At 34.3% G+C, this 18,868-nt stretch overlaps 1 protein-coding gene across 4 annotated transcripts in view; it reads right to left on the bottom strand.

Annotated features, from left to right (window-relative positions):
- The window catches only part of LOC149794015 (brother of CDO-like), a 251,172-nt gene that overhangs the window by 114,050 nt on the left and 118,254 nt on the right, over positions 1–18,868 (bottom strand). The window contains exon 1 of one of the 4 annotated variants that reach the window (XM_089967954.1): positions 2,688–2,984. The exons of the other annotated variants lie outside the window; for them this stretch is intronic. The gene's annotated coding sequence lies outside the window, so the exon portion shown is untranslated. Of the gene's footprint in view, positions 1–2,687; positions 2,985–18,868 lie in introns of those variants that run through there. 4 annotated transcript variants of the gene reach the window in all.

Here is an 18,868-nt window from a genome sequence, read left to right on the forward strand (position 1 = left end):
GCACATGAATATAAATATGTTAATGAGGGCTGTGACCGTTGCGTCCGAAGTACACAGTTTATATGCGTGAGCAAAGAAAAATAACAACATAAAACGTCAAATAATAATGAGGTATTATCATATTTAAGATAAGGATGTTATATGAATTTGACAATAAATAATTAATATTTATTACAAGAAACTGTTTAATTTTCATTAGTTCCAATTTTGAAAAGTTATATTGTAAATAATAAAACGATATTGGCTACTCAACTCTACTGTAGTTAAACTTAGTACAATCTGTAATGTAGATTATTCATAGGTAATTAGAGTTCTGTGTCACTATCATATATAAATAGTCTTTTCTGTGGAGGAGGTGAAACTGTGTGTGACATATGTATGTTGTCCTTAATATGGATTGTAAAATTACCCCCATGTATAATAGACCTTCCAAAAATGGACTCTAGCGGATAACCATGTACTAAACTTTCAAGTTCACGGATTCTTTGAACATTTATTTTTCTGTCCTGGAAATATGACAAGTGCTACAGTGAAATTTGCTTATGGATTAAGATATTGACAGATAAATGATTCCTTCTGGCTGGTAAATGCATTATTTGTCTTTAAATATTGTAGTTATATTTTTGATTCAACCGGGGCACAATGGAGATGATTAACAAAATTAGAATAACGCATGTTTTATATAACATTTCTAGCTGTTACTAAGTGTTCCATAATTGTTAAGAGAGTTGGGAGGCTATGAAATGTATAGGTCTATAGTTTTTAGAATTTTATCCTATCTGTAGCACAGACATTTTTCAGGTCAGCGTCATTAAATGTTGCAAACAGTATATAATTTGTTTCACAAAAAGTATTTAAAACTTGTCAGGTAGCTTTAGCTACATTTAATGACACTGACCTGAGAAATGTACTGAGCTAGGCCTGCATATATAGATAAAATTGACCATGCTGTGTGGAACAAAATAGCATAATACCAAAAAGTTTGACATGGTGTGCATTTGTGTCTTTGTCTCTCGCGAAATGGTTTTTATTGTGTGTTCTCAAAGATGGATTTACCTTAAGTTACTGCATTTTTGTGTTAGATTTGTTACTGTTGTTGTTGTCATTTGATTTTAGTACAACTACATCAGGCAGAGCAGAAGACAACAAGGGTTTCTTTTTTTTAAAAGTAGTTCTGAGCGTGTGGACACCTTGACTGACATGACTGGACTGAGACAAGAAAAGTAAGGTTAGCAAAACAAGTAGATTTCTCTGTCACATGGGTGAGAAATTAAAATGTATACCTTCTGATAAGGATCATTAAAATTTTTACACATTTGGTAAGGATCATTAAAATTTACACCTTCTGATAAGGATCATTAAAATTTGTACACATTTGGTAAGGATCATACAAATTTACACATTTGTTAATGATCATTATATTTTATAGTTATCAGCTTAATTAGTCTAAGGACAGTTATCAGCTTAATTAGTCTAAGGACAGTTATCAGCTTAATTAGTCTAAGGACATTTATCAGCTTAATTAGTCTAAGGACAGTTATCAGCTTAATTAGTCTAAGGACATTTATCAGCTTAATTAGTCTAAGGACAGTTATCAGATAAATTAGTCTAAAGACAGTTATCAGATTAATTAGTCTAATGACAGTTATCAGATTAATTAGTCTAAGGACAGTTATCAGCTTAATTAGTCTAAGGACAGTTATCAGCTTAATTAGTCTAACAGTTATCAGATTAATTAGTCTAACATTTATCAGATCAATTAGTCTAAGGACAGTTATCAACGTCTTTGTCCTTATCAGGCATTACTGCAATTTACACTGACAAACATTTCATTTAATAAAACTTGGTATATTCATATTATTGCAGCTGATGCATTGATTTTGTTAGTACAAACTGAAAGTAGGTTTTAAACATGTACGCCGATTAGTGTAGATTCCAAGCAAGGATATTACTAGAGCTACAGTTGCTTTGAAAGAAAAATACAACAGATATAGAGAACTTAATTAACTTTTACAACTGTCTTCCTGTATAACCAATTTAAATCTGGTATTTATTTTATTCAGAAAGCAAAGTTACAAAATGTCCAGCCCATCAACTTTTCTAAATCATGGTTATAAATCTTCAAATGGCCCACTTTTGTGTAATTGTGTTAATAAAATATGGCAATGGACAAACTGAATGATAATACAAAAGGGTTTATTGATTTTCTTACATAAGGTTTGTGTATGTTTGTCTTTATGAAAAATTTAAACCCATCCATAATTATAGCATTACAGTATTAACTACATTACACTTTTTCATATAACCTGAAAATAAATTTTCAAATAAATATTTGACAAACAAATGTATTTCTTTATGAACAATTTATTCATGGGCAACATGTTTTGTTTGGTAATTGTTTGCCTTTCTGTGAATGTTTTTAAAATCTAGTTTACAGAGGGAGGGGTGTCTTTTAGACCCAAAGTATCTTAAAGTTAAAGCTTCTAATAATCTATTACTGATTCACAAGGCCAACACCACTGGACCACATGTTCATCATGTACAATATGCCCCAAGCAGAACCATGTGGAAGAAAGAATATGAACCCAAACTCTCAGACTGGGTTCAGGAAAAGCACTGCTAACTTTCTGAAAAAAGAACTAAGTTAAAAAAAACAACAAGTAGGAAGTTCTGAGAAGCATACCTACCATTAACTGTTAACTCCATTCATGAATTGCATAGTCCTGAAATAAATATTAAAGGTATACCATTTCCTTTCTCTCAGCTCAGATGAACTCACTCCTAGCAACATCACTACAACACACTCAGCAAGGTAATAATCTCTGCTGTTGCGGCTGCAGAAATCATGACAATTCCAAAACACATTCACAAGATTTCTGTCATTGGTTTAAAGGCCTCCAAGATACTCAGCTCCATAGAATTTCACCAAAAACTGAAGTATGGAGTTTAAAAATCCATTAACAGTGACACCAAGATGAATGTATATTCCCATAGTAGTCCAATCTCTTCCTTGCTTGCTCTGCTGTACCAACCTATCCCAGCATGCATTTGATAGGCCCAAATAAACAGAGCCAGCCACGAATTTGCTACAGGGTATCAGATCTCATACAGTGCAGTTTTTTGCTCTCCTCAGAAATATAAATACCTACCATGTGCCACTGTTATAAATAGCACAATTGCCTCTGAACCCTGGAGCAACTTGCCTTACAAGTTTTTTCTTTTCAAAGTGGAATTCATGATAACAAAACTTTTGTTCCTAAAACTGTTTGCAATTCCAGAAGGCAAAAAGTGATTTAAAGAAAATTTTAGCAATCAAACATAAATTTCTCAAATTAGTTCCACTGTGCCACTATTGACCTCTTCTACTTGGAACCATAGGGGTGCACCAAGGGGTAAAAATCTGGTTTATATATAATATAAAAACAACCCAAATTTTTTTATACACTTTGTAAAATGCAATTCAGAGCAGAACTTTCTGTAAATGCATATAATTGTTCTTAACAATTGGTTAACATTTCAGATATGACACAAAGTTCACTCAAAAAAAAAAAGGGAGCAAGTTCAGTTACTAGTAAGAAATCAGAGAGAATATTTCTGCATGCATGCACATTCAATCAAATGCATTACTGGGCTTATGTTTTGACAAAAGGAAAGTCTATAATTTTTACACAACCACCTGCATCACAAAGTGCATTTTAAAATGCGAAAACACAATTATAGGTGAACATTTCAAAATACAAGTAAAATAATAATGATAATTATGCACCTTACTGTTACATGATAAGTGGAAACATCAAAGTTACGACAGTGCCTTCTAGCCATGCTTGTGGCTAATAAACGTCTAACTAAATTGAAGACTTAACCATCATTCTACTTGAACATTACTTTATCTAGCACCATCTGCATTGCTTAAATTCAGTTTTTGTGATGTTTGTATGCCAATTCTACATCTAGCCCAAATGGAGAAAAATGTACTTTTGATGAGATAAAAAAAATGCCTCCAGTACAAATCAATAAAACTCAAGACATAGTAGTGAAAATAAATAATTAAAATCATCATTAATTATTTAGTCTTTAAAATGATTCTTGTCCTCTTAAACAATTAATTCTTACCCCATTTGAGTTCCACGTTCTGGTCATTACACCATTTATTGCCTTATTTAAAAAGTGAATGCTTCTGAAAATTCTTCCAAGACAAAAGAGTTTTACCAAGCAGTAATAATGGCATTGTATGAAACTAAACAGCATATTTCCTTTGGAATTCCTTGTAAAAATATAAGTGAAGTACAATGGTAAAAAAAAAAATAACAAGATAAATTGTCGAAATATTTATTTCAAAACTTCTACAGTATTTATTGCATAAGAAGACCATACATACTTGGGAATGGGGGTGAGCTTATCACTGAACAAAATAGAATAATTCACATTCTTTGTTGATTCACTGTACAAAATACACAAATTTGCACAATTTGTACATTATTTATCCTCTGATAAGCCAATGGTAATGTAAAGAACAGCTGAATAAGGCCTGGTTAGATTAGACCTTGCAAAGTTTGATTAAAGTTATGAATGGGCTTATTGTTAAGCAGGGGCTTTATCAATGGAGAAATATGGTACAAAGAGAGAGAAGAGGGAGGAAAATGCATGACTCATTTTCAGGACTCTTTCCAATATGAGAAGTTTAAACATATCCATCTCCTACTCTTTGACATATTTATGCGAAATTTCAGAATGCACCTCTGTTCATAGCTTATAAAAACTGCCAGAAAGAACAATTTCCATGGCAACCAAATATACATTCAAACCCTGTGATGAGTGACCAATCCATTATCCTAGATACCAGGAAGACAAGCCCAGAGTTTGGCTGCTTTGTACCTTTCTTCTGTCATATAATTTTTGTAAGATGATTAATGACATAATGCCTTTTCCATTCGAAACTGCAAAATCTTGGGAAAACTGAGTACTGGGAAAATGTGGTGGGGCTTGGAACTGGGCCCAGCATCCAGTATATCTGGGTGATATTAGCAGGCATTTGTTTATGTGTCTGCATGTCTATTTTAACTAAGTAGATACTGTCATGTGATTGATAACAAATTATAACTCCTGTTACTAGTAAATTCTTGTCTTGTTGAAGAAGGATATTTGTAACCCAAGCTTTCATACTGATTATTGGGAAGTCTTTAGGAGCTGAAATGCATCATTCTAACACCAGGACAAAGTATTTCACAATTGTGAAATTCAATTTCTAAGTTTTAACAACTTTACTCTCAAATTAACTATATTCCAAAACTTTTAAGCAATTATTTTAATCAGAATAACAAGCTTAGATCCAAATGAAATTCACCCAAGAAAATTAGAAGAGGTGATACAAGTATTAAATAAATTGCACCTGGAAATCATTAATTAATGAATTTATGAATCATTAATTAATATTGGAATGAGATTAATTTATCTTGCAAAACTGTATTTGTCATTAACTGAGTGCTTGAAGAATTCCCCCTCCCCTCCAGTTATAGCCTGTAAAGGCCAAATCCTATTCTAACATGTGACACACTCTTGTCATGCTACAAAGTCATGACAGGTTGTAGGAAGATATTATTAGACAAGCAAAACTGTGATTGATGAGTGGAAAAGCCAACTCAAATATACATCCCCAAACTCCATTGGGTGTTAGTAGTGGTGTGTAGGGGTGGCGTTGGGGGGATGGTATGTCTAAAGTGCCACAAAAATAATAGCAGTTTTGGGATTCTCAGCATGTGCACATTCATTTTTTGGCACTGAGGAATAAACATGTAATAATTACATTCATAGAAAATGTTTCTGTTTGATAATCAACACAGCCTATTTTTTTATTGCCCTCTTTTTATCTGCTTTTGGATGAAATCTTTTTTCTTTCTGAAAGTGTCAGGATTATTTCTTTTAAAGATGTTTAATTAAAAATATGAAATAAGAATGATCCAATTCAGTGTCAAACAAAAAATGTTTTAATTCCTGTTTTTATCTGCAAGACATTGATTCTTTGGTCCTGCTGTCATTTGCTAATCCAACAAATGAACAGAAAATACAAGAACAAGAAACCTGACCATACAAAATGAATATATGACAAAGCTAAAGGGTAAAATTCAATACAACATGACTATATGTTGCAATTAAAGGCCAAAGTTCAAATGAAAAGAGGTCATAACCCCATACAATTTTACCACCATTCCACCCCGCCTATCGGGGCCCCGAGTGGCTGAGTGGTCTAAGGCGCTCACCATTACGGATCACTGCCATCTCACCTCTGTCTGCGTGAGTTCGAGTCTTGGATTCGGCTAATGTGGTTATGTGAGAAAGCTTGCCAGTAACTTCTCGTGGGTTGGTGGTTCTTTCTGGGTGTTTCCCAGGTTCTCCCTCCACCATTTATCCTGGCCACCATGTATAGCCTATCTTGTGCTGAAAAATGGCGTTAAACCCTACAACAAAAACAACAACCCCACCTATCAAAAATGATAACTTTGTTGGTGTCTTCTTCATACAATACCAAATGTCAAATCTTACTGAAATTTTTTTGTCCAAAAATAATATAACGGGCAAAGAACTGGGGCCAAAACTGAAAGATTTTGCCTGAAAATGGTAAATATAAAATATGACCTATGCCTCTTTTGAGTATGAAGCACTGAAACCAAACTTGACTCCAGCCCATAAAGTCCTTCGGAGTTTATTGAGCACAAAATGGAAGACCAAGGTTCCAAGTTAAACAAGGGCCAGAACTCTGTAAAGTTGTGCTGAGGAAAAAAATCCATCAATCTGCACCTTGGTCTTTTAATATAAAGCTTCAATTTCAATTTCATGAAGTTCATCAAAAGTAACTGAACTAAACTGAAATAGATGGGCCAAGTTTTAATAGTCTGACAGAGACAATAACTCACAACAACTCGGCTAATAAAATCTGTAAATATGAACATGACCTACATCTTTTTTAAAGTAAAGCCTCATAGCAAATTAGATTTGCATGCATTAAGTCCTTCTAAATTTATCAGCAGAACTGAAATGGAAGAGTAAGGCAAAGTTCTAATTGAAATAAGGGCCACAAATCATCTGTCAAGTTGACAGTATTTTGGTGTATGGCAAATCACCTTTAGAGGTGACAGTAGTTTGGTGGCTGTTATATCAACTGCAGAGTTTACAGTAGTTTTTGATGGATGTTATCTCACCTGTAGAGTTGACATTATTTTGGTGTATGTGAAATCACCTGTACAGTTGACATTATTTTGGTGTATGTTAAATCACCTGTAGAGTTGACAGTAGTTTGGTGAATGTTAATTCACCTGTAGTTGTTGTTGTTGTTGTGGGGTTTAACGCCATTTTTCAGTACACGATAGGCTATATATGGCGGCCAGTATTAATGGTGGAGGAAGAACCCGGGAAAACCCTGGAAAGAACCACTGACCCACGAGAAGCTACTGGCAAGCTTTCTCACATATCTACATCGGCTGAATCTGAGACTCGAACCGGCGCAGACAGAGGTGAGATGGCAGTGATCCGTAACTAATTCACCTGTAGAGTTTATGGTAGTTTGGTGGATGTTATATCAACTGTAGAGTTGACATAAGTTTGGTGCATGCTATATCACTTGCTGAGTTGACAGTAAGTTAGTATAATGTTATATCATCAGTAGAGTTGACAGCAGTTTGGTGGATGTTACATCACCTGCTGAATTTACATCTTTGTATTGCACATCAAAAAATATTTCAATGTGATCCAGTGCATACTAGAATCAACCATGTGATTTTCTCAATTTCATCAATGTAAGTTGAAGTCTCTGAATTTATATTTGGTCTGAGTTTACTTTGTGTATCTTGGTATTTTATTAATAAAACGGAACAATTTCAGTGATATCCAGTGCATACCAGAAGACTACTTGATCATCCTAATTTAATCACTGAATATAATGTTCTCCAAGCCCACATTTAGTTTTGGCATAAAATATGAATGTAGCTGAGGTGGAACAATCTGTTCCACATCATTAAACTATATGATTCCGGTAATGATGAGGTAACAAGAATTCTGACATGTACTGAACATGCCAAATTTGAATAGACGTCTCTAACATGGTTGCACCTACTAGGTTCCTAATATGATGGATGCCTGTAAACAATTTCTACTATCAATTATAGGTACATGTAGCAGAAATTATCTTAAAGAAAAAAATTACTAAAGAAATTTCTGTTGGTTTTAACAAGATTTTAAGACCTTCTTGGCTATATCATGCTAAGGAAATTGGAGCCATGTGCCTTTCTGAGGGACACAATGAGTCAGCCAACACATGCTGGCTTTAAAGGTTGTTATTGTTGTTGTTGTTGGGTTTAACACCATTTTTCAACACAAGATAGGCTATACATGGCTGCCAGTATAAATGGTGGAGGAAGAACCCAGGAAAACCCCAGAAAGAACCACAAGCCAATGAGAAGCTACTGGCAAGTTTTCTCACATACCCACATTGGCCAAATCTGAGACTTGAACCCATGCAGACAGGGGTGAGATGGCAGTGATCTGTAACAGTGAGCACTTTAGACCACTTGGCGCCTCCCCCCCCCCTGCCTGACAGGTATCAAACCTGTGACTTGTCAGTTATGGGTCTGATGCTCTACCAAATGGGCTATCATATTTCCCAGCTATCATATTTCACTTTATGATAGTACAGATCAGGGTTTTTGTTGTTTGCAGTTTTACTTAAGGTATAAACAGTACTGTATTCATTCCAATCAGCCCTAACCCAGTGGAGACTGAAAACAGCCTATTAACACCATTAGAGGACACATGGTACCAATGATATGGAAAAATGGGAACCAGCCTGGAAATGAGTTAACATAAAATAGAGTACATGTATATATGGGTTTGGCTGACCAGGATTGGTTAATAATGTAAATTATGTTTTAGGAAAAAGAATCTTTTGAGAGCTTATCCTAGTTGTAAGTGAAGAAAATAGAGACATTGTTTTATTGATGGTATTTCAGTCCTTGAACAGTCTTGAGTTTGGAACACTCATTACTAAAATTAGCACCTGACTCTTTGGTACGGAATTGAAAGCACATACTTTAAACACATGCAGGTCCAGAAAATGTTGTGGCTCATATCCTTTTCTCTACACAGAAGCTGACATCCAGGTTTCTTCTATATTGATAAATATAGGTTTGATCATGAGCACTCAAAAATTATAAGCCATTGAATTTTTAATATGGTGTTTGCATAGGTTTACTATGGGAACTGAATTAGTACCATAAAACATATAATTTCACAGTCTTTCCACCAATTTTCATTAAATTATCACAATGAACCACACTCTCACCTTGTAATAAAGTTAAGAAATTGTCAAAAGAAAATCTTTGATTTAAAGATATTGTTACACAATATAACAAATGTACTTATTTCTGATTTGGTGATTGATGATGGGAGTCGATTCCCAAGTTAGTCTTTTGCCTACGACAACTTGCTGAAAAGAGTAATTGACTCAGATTCAAATCTAAGCACATGTACTATAAATCCTTTGTATGCCAACAGTTGGAGTATGCATGGACTGTTTGGGACCCATCCACCAAAACATTGCCAAACTTGAACCAGTACAATGAAGGGCAGCACAGTTTATTGGTGAATATCATTGAACCAGCAGTGTCTCCACCATGCTCCAACATTTTGGATGGGAAGAGCTTCAAACCCAATGAAAACAAGCAAAAGCTGTTATGATTTACGGGATTGTACACTAGCTAGTTGACACCAGACAGATTTCACTCTACATGACATTCATGCAGATCCCCATACAAAGACTACTTCTTCCCATCAGGAATCCACCTGTGGATCTCCCTCCCAGCCATCCTAGTCAACACCAATTGCTTTCTGAGCAGGAGTTGGCATGGGGATCACTTAGCTCCAGACCAAGAAGTTTTTAATGTGCTTTTTGCTGCACTTTGACCTCCCACCACATGTACACATTATGCGTATGTTCCAGAGGAACACAGCACATTATTGTTGTTATTATTAGAAGAAGAAGATATTATGAAATGATTAACCTGATGTGATTGGATTCAGATCAGTGGTTTACTGAATGTCTTAAATGTGATAATTGATTGGTAAGGAGCTCTACACACAGGTAAGGTAAATGTGATAATTGATTGGTAAGCTGCTCTACACACAGGTAAGGTAAATGGAATAGTGATTGACTTCAGCTCTACATGGTCAAACAATGATCCCATGGTTAAATCCACAACTACAGATGTTATTTACTGAAACTTCATGTCAACAAACATAGTTACTTACTTTAACACACTGAAAATGACTTAAGTAGGACCATTCAAAAATGTCAATCACACCTGCTAGTTACTTACTTAAACAAACAGTAAGTAAATACATACCAACAATAAGTCAATACCAATGTCCAAAGGAATTTTTGTTGTTGTTATAGGGTTTAACATCATTTTTCAGTGCAAGATAGGTCATACATGGCGGCCAATATAAATGGTGGAGGAAGAACCCGGAAAAGCACCGGAAAGAACCACTGACCCACGAGAAGCTACTGGCAAGCTTTCTCACATACCCTCGTTGGCCGAGCCCAAGACTCGAACCCACGCAGATAGAGGTGAGACAGCAGTGACCCATAATGGTGAGCACTTTAAACCACTCAGCCACTCTGGGCCCCATGTCCAATGGAAGGGAGATCATAGGGGCCTGATGTGAGTAGCAGGACCTCGGTACACAGTACAGATGAACATGAAGAGACTCTGACCCATTGTCAGCACTAAATAATGGAAGAGCTGCATGTTCTTGCTTACAAGATCAATCAAACTGCAAACATAAAAATCATAATCTGCCATAGCATGATGCACTCATAGACCAGAGTCTATGTTGTTTCTTCTAGTCATTACTCCTTATAAACTGCATAGACTCTGATCTGCTGACATATTATGGGATGGCAGATCTGATTCTATGCAATTTGCAGTTGGTCTTCTCTTGTGAGTATATGCTTTATATATAGGGCAACTTTGATCCTAAATATATCTGAAAATACAGCTTGAATTTTTCACAAATTTTGAAGATGTTTTTCTTTTGGCTAAAGTAATAAATCTGTCAAATTTAGCCTTTTTATGGATTGTGAAAGATTTTCTTATGTAAATAAATGTAGAAAACAATTGAGAACGGTTCAGCAAACAAACTTTCTGCCCACAATAAAATTCAGATGGATGGCCAGATTTCTAGTGTGCTTACAATTTGACAACTTTTATAGTCCCTAATGGAGAAGGCAACACATTGTGCCACTTGAATTAAAGCGTATAGGAAAAAATATCTACTTTGGTTTAATCACAAATATGCCCTCTTCATGTGTCATCACAAACCAAAAACTGAATCAAAACAGAGTTAGCGACTCAAGATTAACAACTGTGTGAGAGAAGCAAGTCAATATTTACCAACACAATAGACCAGATGGGATATTCAAAACCATCATATGTACATAGTCTCACCTAGACAAAAAGTTTGCAAATAACTTTGTAGTAAATCTGATACTCAAACATTAACACCACATCACGTACTGTTGGGGCAACCATCACAAATTTATTGTTTCTGACAGGAGGTACAATATCCTTTCATGAAAAAAAAATTTCAAGATAGAAACTTTGCTAAAATGGGATTTATTTTTCAAGAATGTTGTTGATTGTCTTTTGTTTCAGTTTGATTATGTCCTTGTGTTCAATCATTCTCTGTATTTTCATACGTTCCCTCAAATCAAACCCATACCAAAATGTGGCAAGATTGTAAATCTGCAAATGCAAACAGTTTAGTCCATATGTACACTTCTAACCCATCAGGAGAATCAATTTATTTCAATTGCTGGACTAACAAATATCTGTCAAGAAAGAGCAAATGTTATAATGGAAATCGTAGATGCTTGTTTTCAAATGAATTGAGTTTAAATGTGTTTAAATTGACTCCACACTTCCTTCCCTTGTTTTATAATCAACATTAAATTGAGAGGCACCAAGTGGACAAGGCTTCTTGGAAAAGTTATTTATCACAAATCCTGTTCTATTTCAATGTCTTTTAACAAGTACAGAACAACTCATTTGGCAATAACAGGGAACAAGGATTAAATTAGCTTTGCTGGAAAGAAATACACATATGTACAACTTCTTCCAGCAATGTGGCAAAACTTCAAAGGAATCTTTCCTCAAAAAGCAAGTGGAAAGAAAAGATGAATAGATCCCAGATCTTCTAACTTGAACAGGAGACCAATAAATTCTTATTTCTTTATTGTCTTGTTGATAAGGTTCTACATAAGTCTTCAGCTTGGCTGAAAGTAAAATCATTTTTGTCATACCATCTCTGATGTGGTGGCGCCTTCATAAGAAAATATCACTGTTACAATCTAGTAAGAAACAAGCAAGCTATTTCATTTCATAGGAGCAATGATACTGAAGACCCAAATTAGTATACCACTATTTCCACCCTTTGAACTCCACTTTCCTTTCCTATATGAGTTTATAAACTGTTATTGATACAAAATGGCTATTTACAACATTACAAATTTTTCTACCCTGGATTCTACAAGAGAATGCTAGAAAATAGACTTTTAAAAAATATGACTAAATAATATTATCACGTTAGAGAAATGTTTCATTTGTACACTGCAGAGATTCAACCCTGGTCTGTGGGTAAACGGCACCTATCACCTTGCCTGTATGTACCAACCCCTACACCATCTCGACCATGCCAAAAACTGTCGGCTTGACTTTGGTATTTTAATTCTGTTTATGACATCAAAATCTAAACAACTAAACAATATAAAAAAAATTAAATAATGGATGGAAACAGGATTTTCAGTAATTGGAATCACTATTCAAATGGAAATGAATATTGATTTTAAGAACTTCTGCATACATTCTTAACAATGCATACATTCTAGCGCAGACTGAAGCCTCCATGATTTATTCCAGCTAAAAACAAATGCAAGGTCTTAACAAAAAATTACTGTCCTCTAAAAAAATTAAAGCATAATAATCATCCATTCTGAATACAGCATCTGACTGGTGGACACAACACACAGAGTGACAAAGTTCCATGTCATATAGACGCTCATTCTTTATAAGAGACACAAGCTGTTGGCAACTTGGACTTCCTTTTTTTTTGCTCCATTAAAAACTATAGGATCACTTCGAAGCCTCTTTTTCTTGTGGCTCAGTGATTATTTTAAGTCAGTGATGATTGAATTCATAGGCTGGAATACAGTGAGCTGGGTATAATAATTTTGTGGAACATAAATTTGTGAGCGAAAATATATACATGTCTTATGATTTTATTGAATAGTATACGTAAAACAATCTTGCAAAAAATGATGAATAGGTGCAATGCATTGCATTTGTTTACAAAAATTAAAAGTTGAACCTGTGTACAGAGTTCACCTGTATACAAAGGCTAGGTTTTACCTTTTCCCATGGGTAGCCACTATCATCAGGTTTTACAATTTTCTGTAAAAATGATGCTTTTTTTTAAAATTGTACAACTTGCTAATTATATTTTTGGTTCATGAGAATTCCATGCAACTTGAATGAAGACTAATTTGTTATATGTTCAATTTATCATGTTATATATGTTTATGTTCAATTTATCATGTTATATATGTTATATGTTAAATTTATCATGTTATATATGTTATATGTTAAATTTATCATGATATATATGTTATATGTTAAATTTATCATGTTATATATGCTATATGTTAAATTTATCATGTTATATATGTTATATGTTAAATTTATCATGTTATATATGTTATATGTTAAATTTATCATGTTATATATGTTATATGCTAAATTTATCATGTTATATATGCTATATGTTAAATTTATCATGTTATACATGTTATATGTTAAATTTTTCATGTTATATATATGTTAAATTTATTATGTTATATATGTTATATGCTAAATTTATCATGTTATATATGTTATATGTTAAATTTAGTTGTTATATAGTACAAACTGTTATTGCTATTTGAGCAGCACAATCTTCTCAAGTCCCCAACAACAACAGATATCATTATATAATGGATCACACAAAGAATTGCAACAAGACTGGCTTGTATCCAGCTAGAATGTTGAATAACAAAAAAATGACTGACAAGTGCTAGATAAAGATGGAAGTTTCTCAGTTAGTCAGGTGAGAGTAGGTAAGTGTATAAAACTTGAATGGAAAGTGGTATGAAAAGTTGATTCCAGTAACTTTTCCATCATTATGACATGGGCTGTACTTTGTCTGACAGGGGTTACTGGCAAGTTACCCAAATGAGTTTATTTTTCCCCATTTTGGAGTTATAGTAGACCCAAATTTTGACTAATCAAGGAAGCCTTCATTTGCCTGATGATATATAAATGTTGATGATTTCAACTTTTAAACGTTCTATAGATTTTGCAATGTTTAGTTCTGCAGAATTATAAATATCCATCAGTACACATAACATACTGCTCCAGTGGTCTAAGTGGCTAGAGCATCCACCTCAGACGTGGGAGGTCACAGGTTTGATCCCCGGCCAAGACATACCATTTATAAAAATGGTACTAGCAGCTGCCTTGCTTGGTGCTCAGCATGAAGAGGTTAGTTTTAGGACAAGTTGGCCTGGTGTCAGGCTAAAGTAAGTGGGTGGGACATGATTCTACAGCATGATACCCACGTGCTAGATATAATTATAAACTGCCACAATGCAAATGTCATGGCGATATATCTAAAATTGTTGAAGATATATCTAAAATTGTTGAAGCTACATTAAAAATCCAAATCATACACACATATACACCACTAAGTAGCTTTCTCCAAGGGTGTGCTTTCCTACAGAACTTTACTTTGCCATAAACATTAAAAACTGAAGAACATGTAGAACACTTCAATTGATGAATACCAAATACCTATAACCAGATGGGGACACACACAAAATAATTATTTCACAGAATTTAAATTAGCTCTAGGAAATAATACCATTCTGTAATACAGTCTAGGTGCAGTCAAATCTGACTCAAGAAAATTGTTGTAATCAGCCCCAATTAAAATAAAAATTATGCCAAGAGATAGAGATAATTAGATGTCAGAGGCACAACACTTTGACTGGAATTCCTTTTAGGGCCATCAATAGAACTGAAATGTTAGACAGTAACTGATAGGGATCTTTGCCAATTTGACTGACATATTTGAAATTAAATCAATTTCAACAATAACTTTAAACTGCATTTTAGAGATCGTTGAGGTAGAAAATACAGCTTACATTACCAAATTTTTAAAAGCCCTTATCTTCATTCTTACATGCACAGTAAAAACTATTTAATGGGGGGGATGGGGGGGGGGTAAATTTTTTAGTTATAGTAATAAACTGAAACTGTAGAGTTTTAAAGAGATTGTCTAATGCAATCACTGATTTGCATTTTGAAAACAAAACTAATAAAGAGGTGTTTTTAACATGGGTCTATAATGTAACCTTAAGGGGTGTTAAACCCCTGACCAATATGTGGCTGTCCTGCTGCTGAGTCAACACTTGTCCCAAAATTTGAAATAAATCAAATGATTCAAGACAAACAGTGTAAAGAGGATCAATATTCTTGAGATAGTACTTATATGGATTGGTGTCCTTGGTGCTTATAGCCATTTCATGTGGCAAAGTAATTATATGGATTGGTGTCTATGGTGCTTATAACCAATTCATGTGCCAAAGTAATCATGTGGAATGGTGTCCATGGTGTTTATAGCCATTTCATGTGGCAAAGTAATTATATGGATTGGTGTCTATGGTGCTTATAACCAATTCATGTGCCAAAGTAATCATGTGGCATGGTGTCCATTGTGTTTATAGCCATTTCAAGTGGCAAAGTAATTACATGGAATGGTGTCTATGGTGCTCATAGTCATTTTTGTGCCAAATTTATAGAATGCTGTATTTGGTGGTTGTAGTGTCCATTATGCTTATATCCACTTCATGTACCAAAGCAGCTTAAGTTTTAAATAATAACTTAATACAACCATAAAATATATGAAATTAGAAATACATATAGTATGAACAAATTTGTGTTCTGTTATTAATGGAAAATGTACTTGTATTCAAGATGTGTATAACGTGAAAATTCATTCACAGGCAGTGGTGGCATCCACAGTTCCGTTGTGAATTTGGTTATGGTTTTCAATTTGTATATACTTCCTACACCTCTTGATGGTTTCTGTTGAGACCTGGAATGAATCAAATGTCTTACTGTAAGCACTTGCTTGCCCTTTTGACCTTGGGGTGAATAAGGGATATGGTTTAAGTTAAAGTTTCATTTGCTTATTTGCTAGTATGTATGTATGTGTGGATGTATGTGTGAATGTATGTGTGTGGGGAAGGGTAGGTAGGTAGGTAGGTAGGTATGCATGTATGTATGTATGTAAGTGTGCATGTTTATTTAACAAAATGTCTGCACAATAATGTCTATGAGGCACAAACAATATGTTTTCTATTGCACTGGTTTTAAAATTAGTTAGGTTTGTGTTTTTTTTAAACATATATTATAATGATTATTACATATAATGGGCACTAAGTGCTCAATTAAATACACAAATCAATTTTGGGAAGAATTTTTTTTTAGCATTGGGGAAAAAAATGATTGGGTTAGCAATTAGGAAAATGATTGGTTGGTCTACCAGAAACACATTTTTTTGCCTGAGGGTCCTATTAGATATAATATTCTAAAATGGTTAATATAAAAATGTCCACAACAATTTTCAGGATAATAAGTCCTTCCAAATAAATGTAAATCTGAATTCCTACAGAATAAAAGATAGAAATGTAAAACTTCTGTAAATGGTGATAAAGATGGACTAATAATACAACAAAGACAATTCATTGTGAGATACACTCACTTGTCACTCAGACCTTGTGGATCTTGTTCATTACTAAACTTGCTAGAAATCCAGTGAACCTAAGCCTACATTCCAAGTTTTATCCCAAGCTGATCAGAAATATGGCTTCCAGACTGGTAACAAGCTCAGACAGTCAGATGCAAGATGACCTAAAATACATGGATCTCATTTATTATTGAACTCATCAGAGATCTTAATGCTATAAGCCCACATTTTAAGCTTGATCAAATTCAGATCAGAAATAGGTCATCTGGAATGATAACAAAATTGGAAATTTCAACGCTAAATCACCTCATTCTATGTAATATTGTGGATCTCACTCATTATCAAACTTGTCTGAGATCTTGATGATAAAAGCTCACATTCCAAGCTTGATCAAAATTGGCATGCAAGTATAGGTAGGGTTGTAAAGTGCCAATTAAAAGGTTTAAAATTACAGAAGAATTGTGACGAAGTTTAAGAAGATAAACCATTCCAAATCAAAATAAATATCTAGTCCTTCATGATGACAGGCAAAGATTTTAAAAAATGGCTCATTAAATACGAAGGATAAATATTGCCAAAACATTTTTATTCTGCCAAATAAAAATAAACTCTTCCAAATAATTGTAAACTCAGCATATCAGATGCAATATCACCCCATTAATACAAGATGATGATGATACAAGCCAGTATTCCAAATCTGATCCAAGTTTGATCAGAAATGTGATTTTGAGAGTGGCATCAATCATAGGGGCTGTCCATTTAGTACATACACATGGAAGGGGGAGGGGCATTAACCCAAATACACTTGCATATGGGGGGTCAACTGATAATGTACATACACATAAGAAAGTGGGGGTTGAAACCTCAATAATAATTTGTCTACAATGGCCTTCAAATGAGCCACAGTTACACAGCTTATTTCTTTTATGCAGCCAAACATTCAACATTGGTGGACTATCTGTTTTATTAAACACATTAATATTATTAATCCTTGATCATTTCTGCATGGATTAAATATAGGCCATTCTATAGAATTGGGGTGGGGGGAGCATCAAGGATATGTATACAGGTTGGGGTGTGTAAAAAAGTTTGCATGTGTACAGGGAGGGGGAGGGGTCAAGCTTAGCCAGATTTGTGCGTATGAACTAAATGGATGGCCCCTTAGCCAATCACACACAACATACACTCTTTCAGTGCATAAATCTCATTCATTATTAAACATCTTAGTTATATTTAAATGAGGTTTAAAGCATGATGCATGATGTTTCCTCACAGATAAACATCCACTTTCTCTTCAACAAGATGAGCAGTGACCCTGAAGTTGATGATCCAACAACAACAAAAAAGCCAGTCATCCCTCATGCTTGGACTGGGAATGCACATTATTACACTGTTTGGGTAACTCAGATAGAAGAGATAGGAAATGCTCATGTGAAGTTGGAATAAGGTTGGAGAGGGAATGTCCTTTTCTTTGCAGTAGTATGTAGACTGGTTAGTCCTTGACATGGTGATGAAGAGCTGGTAAAAGCATGGAAACTTTGTTCCAGACTATTTAATATGCAAATGTCATAGGCAATGTTCCTTCATGGGTTATGTCATTGTTGCTTGCTGGAGGGTAACTATTTTGCTAGATCAGCATGTACTTATTATGTATTGCTAATCATATCAAAACAATTGCTTCCTTATCAATACTTTAACCTTAAATTTTTTTGAGAATGGTTGCAGAACTATTTTTGCATGCTGAAAATATTATTTGGTATTATGTAAGAACACTAACAGACCAATTGCACTGGAACATGTAATTTAGTAATGACTGACCATCAGTCACTTTTTAATAATCCTAAACTAGATCTGATAGGCTGTAAGCATGCAAAAGACTGCTGTTTAAAATTACTCAGCTTTAAATAAAATGAATAAATTGTGAGGAGTATGCTGTAGGTATTATGATGGCATGTTCTATTCTGATACTACTACTAGT

The sequence above is a fragment of the Sinohyriopsis cumingii genome, chromosome 8, assembly GCF_028554795.1.
Source record: "Sinohyriopsis cumingii isolate HCF-2022 chromosome 8, ASM2855479v2, whole genome shotgun sequence".
In the NCBI taxonomy this organism is placed as follows: Eukaryota; Metazoa; Mollusca; class Bivalvia; order Unionida; family Unionidae; genus Sinohyriopsis; species Sinohyriopsis cumingii.